General features: G+C 36.6%; 1 long non-coding RNA gene across 1 annotated transcript; it reads right to left on the bottom strand.

The window, feature by feature from the left end:
• Positions 1-1,101: 1,101 nt before the first annotated feature.
• On the bottom strand, positions 1,102-3,192 carry LOC110927710. Its single transcript, XR_002585838.1, has 3 exons — positions 3,065-3,192; positions 2,314-2,413; positions 1,102-1,294 (listed from the first exon to the last, which is right to left on the bottom strand). It is a non-coding gene; the product is annotated as an uncharacterized LOC110927710 (long non-coding RNA).
• Positions 3,193-13,396: the final 10,204 nt, after the last annotated feature.

The raw sequence follows: 13,396 nt of genomic DNA, 5'->3' as shown, positions 1-13,396 counted from the left end.
AAATAAATCACATAAACAGAAGCGAGAACAAGCATGCAGATGCACTAAGCAAGTTGGCTGCTACCAGTTTCAGACACCTAGCTAAAGAGGTGCGCATCGAGTACTGTCCAATCCTTCCGTTCCTCTCAAACAAGTAAACTTTGTAGAAGTTGGCAATCCTTCCTGGATGTCCCCGATCATCTTGTACTTACAGCACGGCAAGCTCCCTGAAGGAAAGGCAGAAGCCAAGAAAATCCAGCACAAGACAATAAACTATGAGATGGCGGACGGAATTCTGTATCGAAAATCCTTCATGGGACCACTCCTGCGCTGTATGCACAAAACAGACGCGCAATACTTAGTCAGGGAGATCCATGAAGGCTTGTGCGGAATACATGCGGGTCCGCGCATGGTAGTAGCTAAGATCATGAGCACCGGATACTATTGGCCGGGGATGCACGTAGATGCAGTTGAATTATTGCGAAAATGCACAGCTTGTCAACGACACACGCCAAAGACACTCCGTCCAAAAAATCCACACGTACCGGTCACATCTGCTTGGCCCTTCCAGCAATGGGGCATTGATCTTGTTGGCCCATTTCCTGACGCGCCAGGCGCAGTAAAATTTATTATCGTCGCAGTTGATTATTTCACAAAATGGGTCGAAGCTAAGGCATTAGCTTCAACAACAGCAATGGTAATCCGCAAATTTATATGGGAACATATCATTTGCAGATTCGAATTACCATTACGCATTATCTCCGACAACGGCACCAATTTCGCATCAGAAGATCTTCAAAAGTGGTTCAAGGAAATGAAGATCGAGCACAACTTTGCCTCTGTGGCGCACCCACAAGCAAATGGCCAAGTCGAGAGCGTCAACAAACAGATAGTTGATGGTATAAAAGCAAGGCTTGGGACGGCGCGCAGAGGTTGGGTTGATGAGCTTCCTAGCATCTTATGGGCTCATTACTATGCCAAAGACTAGCACGGGAGAAACCCCATTCAGTCTTGTATACGAATCAGAGGCGGTAATTCCAGCTGAGATCGGCTTTCCATCACCGCGCATGTGTAACATCCGTCTCAATTTAATATGATTATAACCTTAATTACGCATTTTATACGAAAAATGTGACTTTCTAAAAACTTTGTCAAGTCAAAGTTCATACGTGTTTAAAGTAAACAAATATAGTTCCAAGTGTTTACATAGTTCACTTAAAACAAAAACAAAGTAAAGTCATTGCGGAAGCTTCATTTGAGATGTGTTCGGTTCACTAGATTGCTTGATCGTCATCCGGATGCTTGCTATACTCACCTATGATCAAAACCAACTTAAAAGTTAGTTTTGACAGCTTATAAACATGTATAAATAAGTTCCATTCGTGATTTCATCTAACAAACTTGTTTGTCGCCTTTGTTTCTTTTTTTGTAAACATATTATTATAATTATACTTCTATTTTGACCAGTTTAGAGCGATTTTTATGCATTTAAGCGTCAAACTCACACTTCTCTTTCTACACCTCGTATTCCCATTGTTAAATAGTCTCTTATATTCCACCACAACTATTTTGTGGTGGATTTAACATGATGGACCATTATCCTAAACTTTACCCTTTGGATAGTCATTCTACATAATTGGCCCGTTCTTAGGCATTTGACCCACAAGGCTATACTTACAACTCTTACATATATCTAAGAGTTACAAAATCATAATACTGGTATCTAAACGACCTCTAAGGGTCGTTTGCCCGATTTACCCATCAAGAGCGTTTTGGTCATTTTTAGTCCCTCATTTACGACGAAGGACTCTCACTAAATTATTTGACCAAAATTGCATATTTAACTAACAACTTATTTATGCGTACCTGGCCCGGGTTATAATATCGACCCATTACAACCCTTTCACTATTAATCGCTAGCAAATAATAACGCGAGCCTTATGTTAATTCCTGTGAATCACAAAACTCAACAAGCGATTGTCAAATATTATTGTCAAATGGTGTTAACAACACCATTTGACCCATTTAGTCTAATTAACCATTTGTCCGTATAAGACGGTATTTAATTACCATTTCATCCCTTTAAACCTATCCCGTTTTTCTCTTTGAACTCGTTTTACTTAAAATCTGTTTCTTATTTGTTTGTCATTACATGACTTAACTTACCATTTTACTCTTTTACCATAATCCATCATTTTTTGCCATTTTCCCTTGTTCCGACTCTCATTAAATCATGTCGGAACATCATATACCAACCACTTAATAGCATTCACATACACTACTTACAATTAAGAAATTTGTAAATAATGAAAAAGGGGCGTAAGCTTTACTTACCTCTCGTTGGTTTACGCTTTTCTTCTCGCATTTGATTCATTTGACCGCTTCTTTCCCAAGCCTCCACCTAGCTCGTTAAGCGTCAAACTATTGTCAATATCTACAAGGCGGTTAGATTAGTCATTGACAATCACGGCTATTCCACCTTACTTATTTTCTATGTCCAAACTACTATTCAATTTCATAATTAGTTAACTTAACTTATCAAAAGTTAACTACTTTCGATCACATGATTTACTCAATTAAGTATAGATTAACTTTATGCTTTGAACCCTTATCGGTTCATACTTCGCATAATTTGTCATATTATTCAAATATGCGTTTCACCAGAAATTTCAACATCTTAGCGTTCATTTAGGAATTTTATCAAACACCTAACGGGCATACTTTTACACATTTCAAACTAGTTCATAACTAGTTATTTTTACCAAGATTAACATCAAAATTCAAACCTCCATGTCTAGTGTTCATGAACTACACCTAGTACTAGTATCATAACATCAATATTTATCAATTTAACACCCTAATTCAAGTGTTCATCTTCTTGTTATAAAACACACTTAGCACATATATGGTAATCATCAAATCCCTAGTTTTTTAAACACTAATTCATCAAGTTTTCAACTAGGGTTTGTTTTAAACATGAATTTCATCACAACTACGTTCATAGATTCATCATTCAGTCCAGAATTTCGATTATGGTTGTTCATCATAATTTCAAAGTATCACAAAATAACAAAACTCAACATACCTTGTGATCCCCATGACTAAGTGATCATTTTTATGTGTTCATGCATACGATTTGCCTCTAATTCACCCTTCAATTTGTTAAATCTTGATGAACTAGGGTTACACCCCTTTCCCTCTTGCTCCTGGCGATTACACGCACACACACACTCTTAGTGTGTGTGTTGTGTTTTATTACTTGTTTTAATTAATATAAGTTCCCCACTTGACAACATTAGTCCTTCATGTTTTTATCTTGATAAATTGAAGCTACAACTCACCATTTATCACTTAGCCATATACTACTAACTAGGTTAATTATTCCTAGTTAACTTATTAGGTGTGAGAAGTTATAACTCGTTATATTTTAAGTCCCGTTAACTCGGGCCTTTTATATACTTTGTTTTCTTAATGTATTTACCCTTCGTTTAAGTAATATCGGGTTTACTTATTTAAATCCTAACATTTACCGGGTAAGTTTTTACCACTAACGGTATTTTACCCGTCATTAATATTAACGTGGTTTGATTACTAAACCCGTTTTTGGGGTGTTACAAGTCTACCCCCCTTAAAAAGGTTTCGTCCCCGAAACCTTATTTTCGTAACTCTTTTATTTAGACTAAACGAACTTAGTTTCGTTTTAAGGGCATTCATGCATTCTTTTTGATCTGACGTTTTCATTTATATTGACGCGTACGTCTTTCATGTGTAAGGTCTCGCGGGCCGTTACTTTCAGCTTATATCCTTTATCTTTATTGACTGAGTTGTCACTTGACCACTTTGTCTCATCAGTCTGTTAACATGTTTATCCCACGCATGTCTTATATTAACAAGCGCTTTGTATTTGCCATAACATTTTCCTAACTTTGAATAGTTTTAACGGCTAGACTGGTTAGTTGCCGTCACTTTATACCCCGTCATGCGGGTATATCTTATTGCCAACTCGGCCTTTTGCATGGATTTTTTTTATTTCATATCTCGTAACTCACGTTACGACGTGGGTATATTCTATATCACTTTTTGTGACCGTGATTACATTACGTCTTGTTTAAGTTTATGTCGACTTTTCATTATCGAAATCTTTCTTTCGAATGTATCACCTTGTACATATCGGCGTTAAGATCTATATTCTTTGATATTAATCATTTTCCTAATTCATCCGATAATATTCATATTTGTTAAAACGTTGTTTCTTACTAAAACTGAATTTTAGTTTAACGATTTTTTTTTAATTTATGTCAATTATTCGCATCAAGGAAATTGACAACCAATAATTTATTCTTTTCCATTCTCGTTTTACGCAGGGAATCGTAACAAGTTCCCTCGTTCTACACTATTGACCTGCAGGTTCTTTCACTTAGCCTCGTAGGCTATTTCCTTAGGCTTTCACCTCTTCAAGGCGAGACCCTTATGTCTTCGATTCGTGACCCGTGGGTCATTTCAGTCCCGTAGACCTTTATGCTACTTTTAATCCCATAGGTTATGATGATCCCGTAGATCATCTTTTATTCGTGTCTTTACTTAACTGTATATATATTTATGGTGTCAAGGTACCCTTTTTATGTTTAGAATCATTTACTTTTGCTTTTTGGATTTCATTTGACCTTGACCGTAGTCTAAGGCTTCATTTGTTTTCTTTCGAATTATCTTTCCGACTTTATGACTTCTAACGTCATTTACACGTCAGTTTGTCCTACGCTTAGCATTATCCGGTTCTTACCTGTACTTCTTTACAACCCGTTACCCGGGTTCTTTATCTTAATGTTTTTAACATTCTTGTTTCGCTAGTTTGCGTTTTCCTATCTACATTCCTTTACGACCCATCACATAGGTTCATTAATATTTCGCGCTTCTATTATTCGGTTTGCGCCTATTTGTACTACCAATGTCTTATACTGTATTTGTCTCGTTTGACTTATTCGTGTGAGTTTTTATCACTTATGAACGTCAAACTTCGTTCTTTATTCGACCCGTTCAACTCTAAAATAGTTGAATATAATTATCAAAATTTCTGTTTGCAAATTCTCACCGTCTTTTAGTCATGACTCATATTCCGAGTCTTTTGACTTTCTTTTTCGCGTCCCCGTCTCTCAGTTTACTCATTCACCCATAATCCTACCCGTCCATCGGGTATCTTTACCGAAGTCATCGTCAAGTAACCATTCTTGTATGGTTTTAGACATCGTCTGAATTTATTTGATCGTCCTAGCGAAATCTATCGCTTTTATTTAGTCAAGTCTTTTATTCTTTATTCATTCTGTTTGACATGTTCGTGTGAATTTCATTACTTATGACAGTCCAATTTTATCTCTATGCTTAACATTCTCATTAGTCGGTCTGTATTTTCATTTACTTTGATCTTTGTCCCTTCTCTCGGGCTCATTATTCTAACGTAGTACGCTTCCGTCATCGGGCTTGCGCTTACGTTTTTACCAAACATCCTACTTGTTTGACTCATTTGGGTACCATTTAAGTTAGTCCCATTCACCCCGTCCTTACTAAATCGGACGTAAATGTGTCCGCTACAAGGAGTTCATGGTATCATATGCCACTACTTACTTGGCCAGAGTAAGCGATCAACACATGACACACATGACCTTTTTATAGCTTTCACATCACGCCCTATGTAAGTAACACCTCTATTTATTTCGTATCTCTGGTTTCATTTAGTAAAACTTTATTTAATTGCAAAACGACAATCATTAGTTTTACTAGTTTTACACTTGAATATATAAATTGTTTTCTCTTCTATCAAACTATTATATAATCATATTTGTTAGTGTGATGGTTACACTTCTCAATAATATCTGTATTGAGAATATACACTTGGATAGTTACTTCCGTCCAAGTTTCCACATAGACTAGTTTCGTTATTGTTTTGTTATTCATCCCGTGAATAACACTTATTTCTACTTAATGTGATTAATTTATAATGTGCACCTGGTAATGCTTGCCCTAACGGGCTTTCCATGCCATTAACCTTGTTCGCGACTATTACGCGATTTAGGTCCTTGGTGAGTATGCTCCACTTGTCGTACTTTGGACCGTTCCTCTTTCATGTCCGTTACTTGTTACACTCTCGCCATCTTCAGATGGGAGTATCCTTCAACCAAACATTTACAAAAGTTAGTAATTTCGACATTAACAAACGCCCGTATTGTAATACAAGGCTTTTTTTTACTATACGTGTCAACGCACATGATTTTGTTAACTATACCTATCGTTTTCATTAGGGTAAAGTGTATTACACCATAACCCTATGTTTTGTTCACAACACTTTAATCATACTAAACCATTAACATACTTGTACTTACCGGATTTGCGATCAAGCCTCGAACCGAACACACTTTATTCTTTAACCATGAGCTTTGATACCAACTTGTAACACCCGTCTCAATTTAATATGATTATAACCTTAATTACGCATTTTATACGAAAAATGTGACTTTCTAAAAGCTTTGTCAAGTCAAAGTTCATACGTGTTTAAAGTAAACAAATATAGTTCCAAGTGTTTACATAGTTCACTTAAAACAAAAACAAAGTAAAGTCATTGGGGAAGCTTCATTTGACATGTGTTCGGTTCACTAGATTGCTTGATCGTCATCCGGATGCTTGCTATACTCACCTATGATCAAAACCAACTTAAAAGTTAGTTTTGACAGCATATAAACATGTATAAATAAGTTCCAATATCAAAAAAATAATAATCAAAATAAAATTTCCAAAAATCATGCCTCCCGCGTGTCGCGGAAGGCAACCTTTAATCTGTCGCGAGTCGCGACAGCTGTCGCGTTTCGCGCCCCAATTGAGGGACCCTGTCGCGTGTCGCGGAGGAGACAAATTTCCAGCAGGTCCGTTTCTGAACCTGCATTTTCTGCCCAGCTCAATTATTCAACAAAATCGAACTTTAAACGACCATAACTTTTTATCTACTAGTCCGTTTTAGGCGATTCTTTTTCCTACGCGTTCGTAATTTAATTCTCCATATTATGGAGCAAAAATCCAACATCTAACTTCACAAAATTTTAGATTTCAAGCTCTCAGCTTGAAATTCAATTACGACACTTCTTGACCCATTCGTGATTTCATCTAACAAACTTGTTTGTCGCCTTCGTTTCTTTTTTTGTAAACATATTATTATAATTATTTCCTATTGTAGAATGTTCAAATCACGGGTTTATACATATTATTAACCCGTTTTTGCTTATACTTCTATTTTGACCCGTTTAGAGCGATTTTTAAGCATTTAAGCGTCAAACTCACACTTCTCTTTCTACACCTCGTATTCCCATTGTTAAATAGTCTCTTATATTCCACCACAACTATTTTGTGGTGGATTTAACATGATGGACCATTATCCTAAACTTTACCCTTTGGATAGTCATTCTACATAATTGACCCGTTCTTAGGCATTTGACCCACAAGGCTATACTTACAACTCTTACATATATCTAAGAGTTACATAATCATAATACTAGTATCTAAACGACCTCTAAGGGTCGTTTGCCCGATTTACCCATCAAGAGAGTTTTGGTCATTTTTTAGTCCCTCATTTACGACGAAGGACTCTCACTAAATTATCTGACCAAAATTGCATATTTAACTAACAACTTATTTATGCGTACCTGGCCCGGGTTATAATATCGACCCATTACAACCCTTTCACTATTAGTCGCTAGCTAATAATAACGCGAGCCTTATGTTAATTCCTGTGAATCACAAAACTCAACAAGCGATTGTCAAATATTATTGTCAAATGGTGTTAACAACACCATTTGACCCATTTAGTCTAATTAACCATTTGTCTGTATGAGACGGTATTTAATTACCATTTCATCCCTTTAAACCTATCCCGTTTTTCTCTTTGAACTCGTTTTACTTAAAATCTGTTTCTTATTTGTTTGTCAATACATGACTTAACTTACCATTTTACTCTTTTACCATAATCCATGATTTCTTGCCATTTTCCCTTGTTACTCTCATTAAATCATGCCGGAACATCATATACCAACCACTTAATAGCATTCACATACACTACTTACAATTAAGAAATTTGTAAATAATGAAAAGGGGGCGTAAGCTTTACTTACCTCTCGTCGGTTTACGCTTTTCTTCTCGCATTTGATTCGTTTGACCGCTTCTTTCCCAAGCCTCCATCTAGCTCGTTAAGCGTCAAACTATTGTCAATATCTACAAGGCGGTTAGATTAGTCATTGACAATCACGTCTATTCCACCTTACTTATTTTCTATGTTGAAACTACTATTCAACTTCATAATTAGTTAACTTAACTTATCAAAGTTAACTACTTTCGATCACATGATTTACTCAATTAAGTATAGATTAACTTTATGCTTTGAACCCTTATCGTTTCATACTTCGCATAATTTGTCATATTATTCAAATATGCGTTTCACCAGAAATTTCAACATTTTATCGTTCATTTAGTCATTTTATCAAACACCTAACGAGCATACTTTTACACATTTACAAACTAGTTCATAACTAGTTATTTTTACCAAGATTAACATCAAAATTCAAACCTCTATGTCTAGTGTTCATGAATTACACCTAGTACTAGTATCATAACATCAATATTCATCAATTTAACACCCTAATTCAAGTGTTCATCTTCTTGTTATAAAACCCACTTAGCACATATATGGTAATCATCAAATCCATAGTTTTTTTAACACTAATTCATCAAGTTTTCAACTAGGGTTTGTTTCTAAACATGAATTTCATCACAACTGCGTTCATAGATTCATCATTCAGTCCAGAATTTCGATTATGGTTGTTCATCATAATTTCAAAGTATCACAAAATAACAAAACTCAGCATACCTTGTGATCCCCATGACTAAGTGATCATTTTTATGTGTTCATGCATACGATTTGCCTCTAATTCACCCTTCAATTTGTTGAATCTTGATGAACTAGGGTTATACCCCTTTCCCTCTTGCTACTGGCGATTACACGCACACACACACACACACACACTCTTAGTGTGTGTGTTGTGTGTTATTACTTGTTTTAATTAATATAAGTTCCCCACTTGAGAACATTAGTCCTTCATGTTTTTATCTTGATAAATTGAAGCTACAACTCACCATTTATCACTTAGCCATATACTACTAACTAGGTTTATTATTCCTAGTTAACTTATTAGGTTTGAGAAGTTATAACTCGTTATATTTTAAGTCCCGTTAACTCGGACCTTTTATATACTTTGTTTTCTTAATGTATTTACCCTTCGTTTAAGTAATATCGGGTTTACTTATTTAAATCCTAACATTTACCGGGTAATTTTTTACCACTAACGGTATTTTACCCGTCATTAATATTAGCGTGGTTTGATTACTAAACCCGTTTTTGGGGTGTTACACCATGCTTGCCATGAAAAAACAAAGCAATGAGCGGGAACGAAGATTGGACTTAGACCTTCTCGAAGAAAGGCGTGAAAACGCCGCCATCGCAGAAGCAAGGTACAAATCCAAACTCGAAAAATACTACAATGCGCGCGTACGCGTATGTACTTTCATTCCTGGAGACTTTGTCTTGCGCGACAATGAAGCCTTCAATGCAGAAAAGCCAGGCAAGCTAGCGCCAAAATGGGAAGGACCATACATCATCAACGAGGTCTTAGGCAAAGGGGCGTACACCCTGAAAAGAATTGATGGGACGCTGGTTCCCCGCACCTGGAATGCGCAGCAGCTGCGCAGGTGCTATATATAGCCGAACTTTCCAAAATCTACACAGGCAATGTATCTTCCTATATCACTTTGTATTATTGGCCCTGCGCCCTATCAATGCAAAAGTTATCCTTACACATTATTGTTTATTACAAATTGCATATAATTTCTTTGGTTACGCAAAAACACTATGGTAACACATTGTACGCCTCATGAACAGTCTAAAATAGGCACAAACTTCACGCGCATTTTAGACATACGTTCACATATGAGCACAATACCATTCTCATTCGCTCTACCTACTCAAAGCAATTAAACATATGCAACATATTGTAATCAGAACAAACAATGGTAAAATACCAAGGCATATATGCACAACAGTGCATCAAAAATTGATATCATCAAGTGCAGCAGAATGCACTTTAAGCAAACATTTACAAGGAACACAGCAAGTGTTTCTTCAAAAAAAAAAAAGTAGTACCAGTTGCAACATAAACAACCTAGGAAAGCTGATCCAACACCTCATACATAGTGTGGAGAACCTCACCATACTCAGACAAGGGACGGGGATCTACAATCCAAGGATTGACATCCTCTTCATCATCTTTAACAGCAGCCGGAACAGCAACACGGCGACGTCGTTGGTAAACAATCGATGAACTCCCTCTCTGACCAACCGGAAAAGACTGAGTCACGAGATGTGCCGACAAACGGGTAACTCCACCATTATTGTCGTCTACAAGATGAAGGCGAAGCTGGTCCTCAGAAGCTTCTCGATGATTTGCATTCTCAACCTTTTTATCTCCAACAGCAAGGTTAGTCACCGGTTTCGACAATAATATCAAACCTTCAGCAGCATCAAGCACCTTCAGGACGTTAGAGAGTCTCATCCATCGGATCTGTCCTTTGTTCTCCATTTTTCCAAAATTAGGAGAAGAATATTATACCTAAAACGAATATATAGACCAAAACAGCAATATCGAGATAAGAAATGTGATGATTAAGTTTCAAATCAAGGGCCGTCTTAACGGCGCTGCGACTGCAAATATCACGTCTCATTTAAAGCCCGCTGATAGAGTCCACACAAATTCCTAGGAACTACTGTTAATCAGAAGACGAAGAGTCAAGAGAACTTAAAGAAAATGACGTCAGCTATCGCAAGCTCATAATTACGAACTCTTCATCCAAGATTGCAACAGTTCAAACAAAGGTATAAATATCTTTTTTTTTCAAAACTGTTCATCTATCCAAAATCAACAGATGTTCAATAAGCAAAGAAAATCTTCTCATAGAAGATTCCTTACTTTCGCGCCAAAAAGCACCTCTCTCATATAGTCCAGTGCTCCACTTATTTGCATAAGAGCAACACTAGACTGGGGGGGGGGGACTTGAAGGGGTAAGGCCCCAAAAACTCCATATCAAGTACTTGGGACCATCCCACAACCTAGTCTTTTAAACCTTCTTTAGGCCTTGCGCGGCCGCGCACTGGCCTTACAAAGAATTTAGAAGAAAGACAACAGATAACATCTTTGCGCCAAAGGGACATAAACAAATCCCTGCGCCATTTCTCTACAACAAAGGATAAAAATCCTAGTTTAAAGTACTTCCGCTTAGATAATACCCAGACTTGGATAATTTCTACTAAGCTGACGCCACACGGTAAAGAGTCACACTAGATTATGGCAATAATCTTCTAGAAGGCTCGATCATGCACCACCAGACGGTTATAACCGTCTGGACACGTGTCATCACCCCAGGCCATCCTGAAATCACGATGATGGCATGGAATTGGAGAAAAACCTCCACTTGCCCACTTTCCACGTGGCACTTCCCCAGCCTTCGATTGAGATTGCGATCTGGGTGCTCCCACGATCCGATCAAAAGAGATAACGGAAGAAAAATAACCGCTTACGGGGTTAGCATCTTCCATTAATATTTCACCAACGAGTTTTCCCACCCAAACTCCCGGCTATAAATATAAGAGAAATTCAGGTATGAAATTCAAGTCACTCACACTTCGTCAACACTTCTTCTTCTTCATAAACACATACTTATTCTCACGCCGGAGTCGGGTCAAGGAAAGAACCTCCGTCCTCCCCTTGACGAGGCTAACGGTGCTCTGTTTTGCAGTGTTCACCGGAGAAGAAGATCTGTCCATCTAAATCGAGCGAGAGAGAACCACCCCTTTTTATGCAGAATCTAACCCCCTAGATAATCTGATTCTGGTTAATTATCTAGTGTTTCTTCACGTTGGTAGTGAGTACTTGTGGGTTGATGACCCCCTCCAAAAGTGAGTTGTTTGAGTAGTTTGGAGGTAACATAATTCTATTGGGCAACTTGACTGAGTATTAGGGTAAGCTACCCCCTCCACCCTTACGAATACCTAAATTGTGTTTGGGTTCGTGTATTATCACGATTTTCGGTTCGTGTCGCGGGTTTATGTAAAATTTTCATGTTTGAGTTGGGTTCAACTCGTTAACCTGAAACACGACCTCACCTGCCCTAATGAGTTATGTGTTGCAGGAGCTTCCTTGGAGTACCAATTCTAGGAAAAAATGCTTTACTTTTCTAGGATTGAGTTATTCTACAAAAGGAGTATAAAAATAAGAAGTGTAAGAAGTCACTATAGAGTGTCAAGTGTTCCAAAATAAATGAAGTGGAAAATGTAATTTTGTCAAAGAGAATAAAAAGATTACGCACATGCAAGTCACATGCTATTTCCCCCATATTTTTTGAACATCCATAACTTTGTTATACGTCATCTGTTTTAAAAAAAATTATACCATAAAATGGAGCGTCTTTTTATCTTTAATATGAGTACCATATTGTTATATTTAGAAAAAAAATCGAAAACCCAGTTGTGTATTACACAATGGACATAACGTAAAACACAATGAGTATCAAACCAAAAACACAATGGAAATTAGACTAAAAACACAATCGATGACAATAGATAAAAGACACAATGGACATAACGTAAAACACAATGCGTATTAAACTAAAAACACAATGGAAAGTAGACCAAAAACACAATGAGAAAACCCAGTTGCTATTACACATTGGACATAACATAAAACACAATGAGTATTAAACACAATGGAAAGTGACTAAAAACAAAATTGATGACGACATATAAAAGACACAATTAGTGAGAGCAAATAAAATACACAATGGACAACACACTAAAATACAACAAACAACAGACTAATACGCAATGAACGACAGAATAAGTACAATGGATAGCAGAATAAACAAAATGACCAGAACTTATAACAAAATATAGAGTACCCAAATATAACACCATCTTTATTGTGCTATAAATTGTGTTATAAGTTTTAATAAAAATACACTGGCCTGAACCCAAATTAACATTGTGTTATAAGTTTTGACAATAACGCAATGTATAGAAGTCCTCGAAAAAACGTAATGAACAAACCCAGTTAAAAGACGCAATGATCTGAACCTTTAAGTCTTTAACAATGCAAAAAAAAAAAAAAAAACTAGTAAAAATGAAATTTTTTTATTTTATTTTTATATACCAATATCATACTCATATTAAAGATAAAAAACGATTGTTATTATGGTGAATTTTTTTAAAAAAAATTGTCGTATGAAAAAATTATGGACGTTTTAAATTAATGAGGAAATTGACATGTGTCTTACATGT

The sequence above is a fragment of the Helianthus annuus genome, chromosome 3, assembly GCF_002127325.2.
Source record: "Helianthus annuus cultivar XRQ/B chromosome 3, HanXRQr2.0-SUNRISE, whole genome shotgun sequence".
Lineage (NCBI taxonomy): Eukaryota > Viridiplantae > Streptophyta > Magnoliopsida > Asterales > Asteraceae > Helianthus > Helianthus annuus.
The sequence above is the reverse complement of the archived record's forward strand: the minus strand, read 5'-3'. Positions and strand labels throughout refer to the sequence as shown.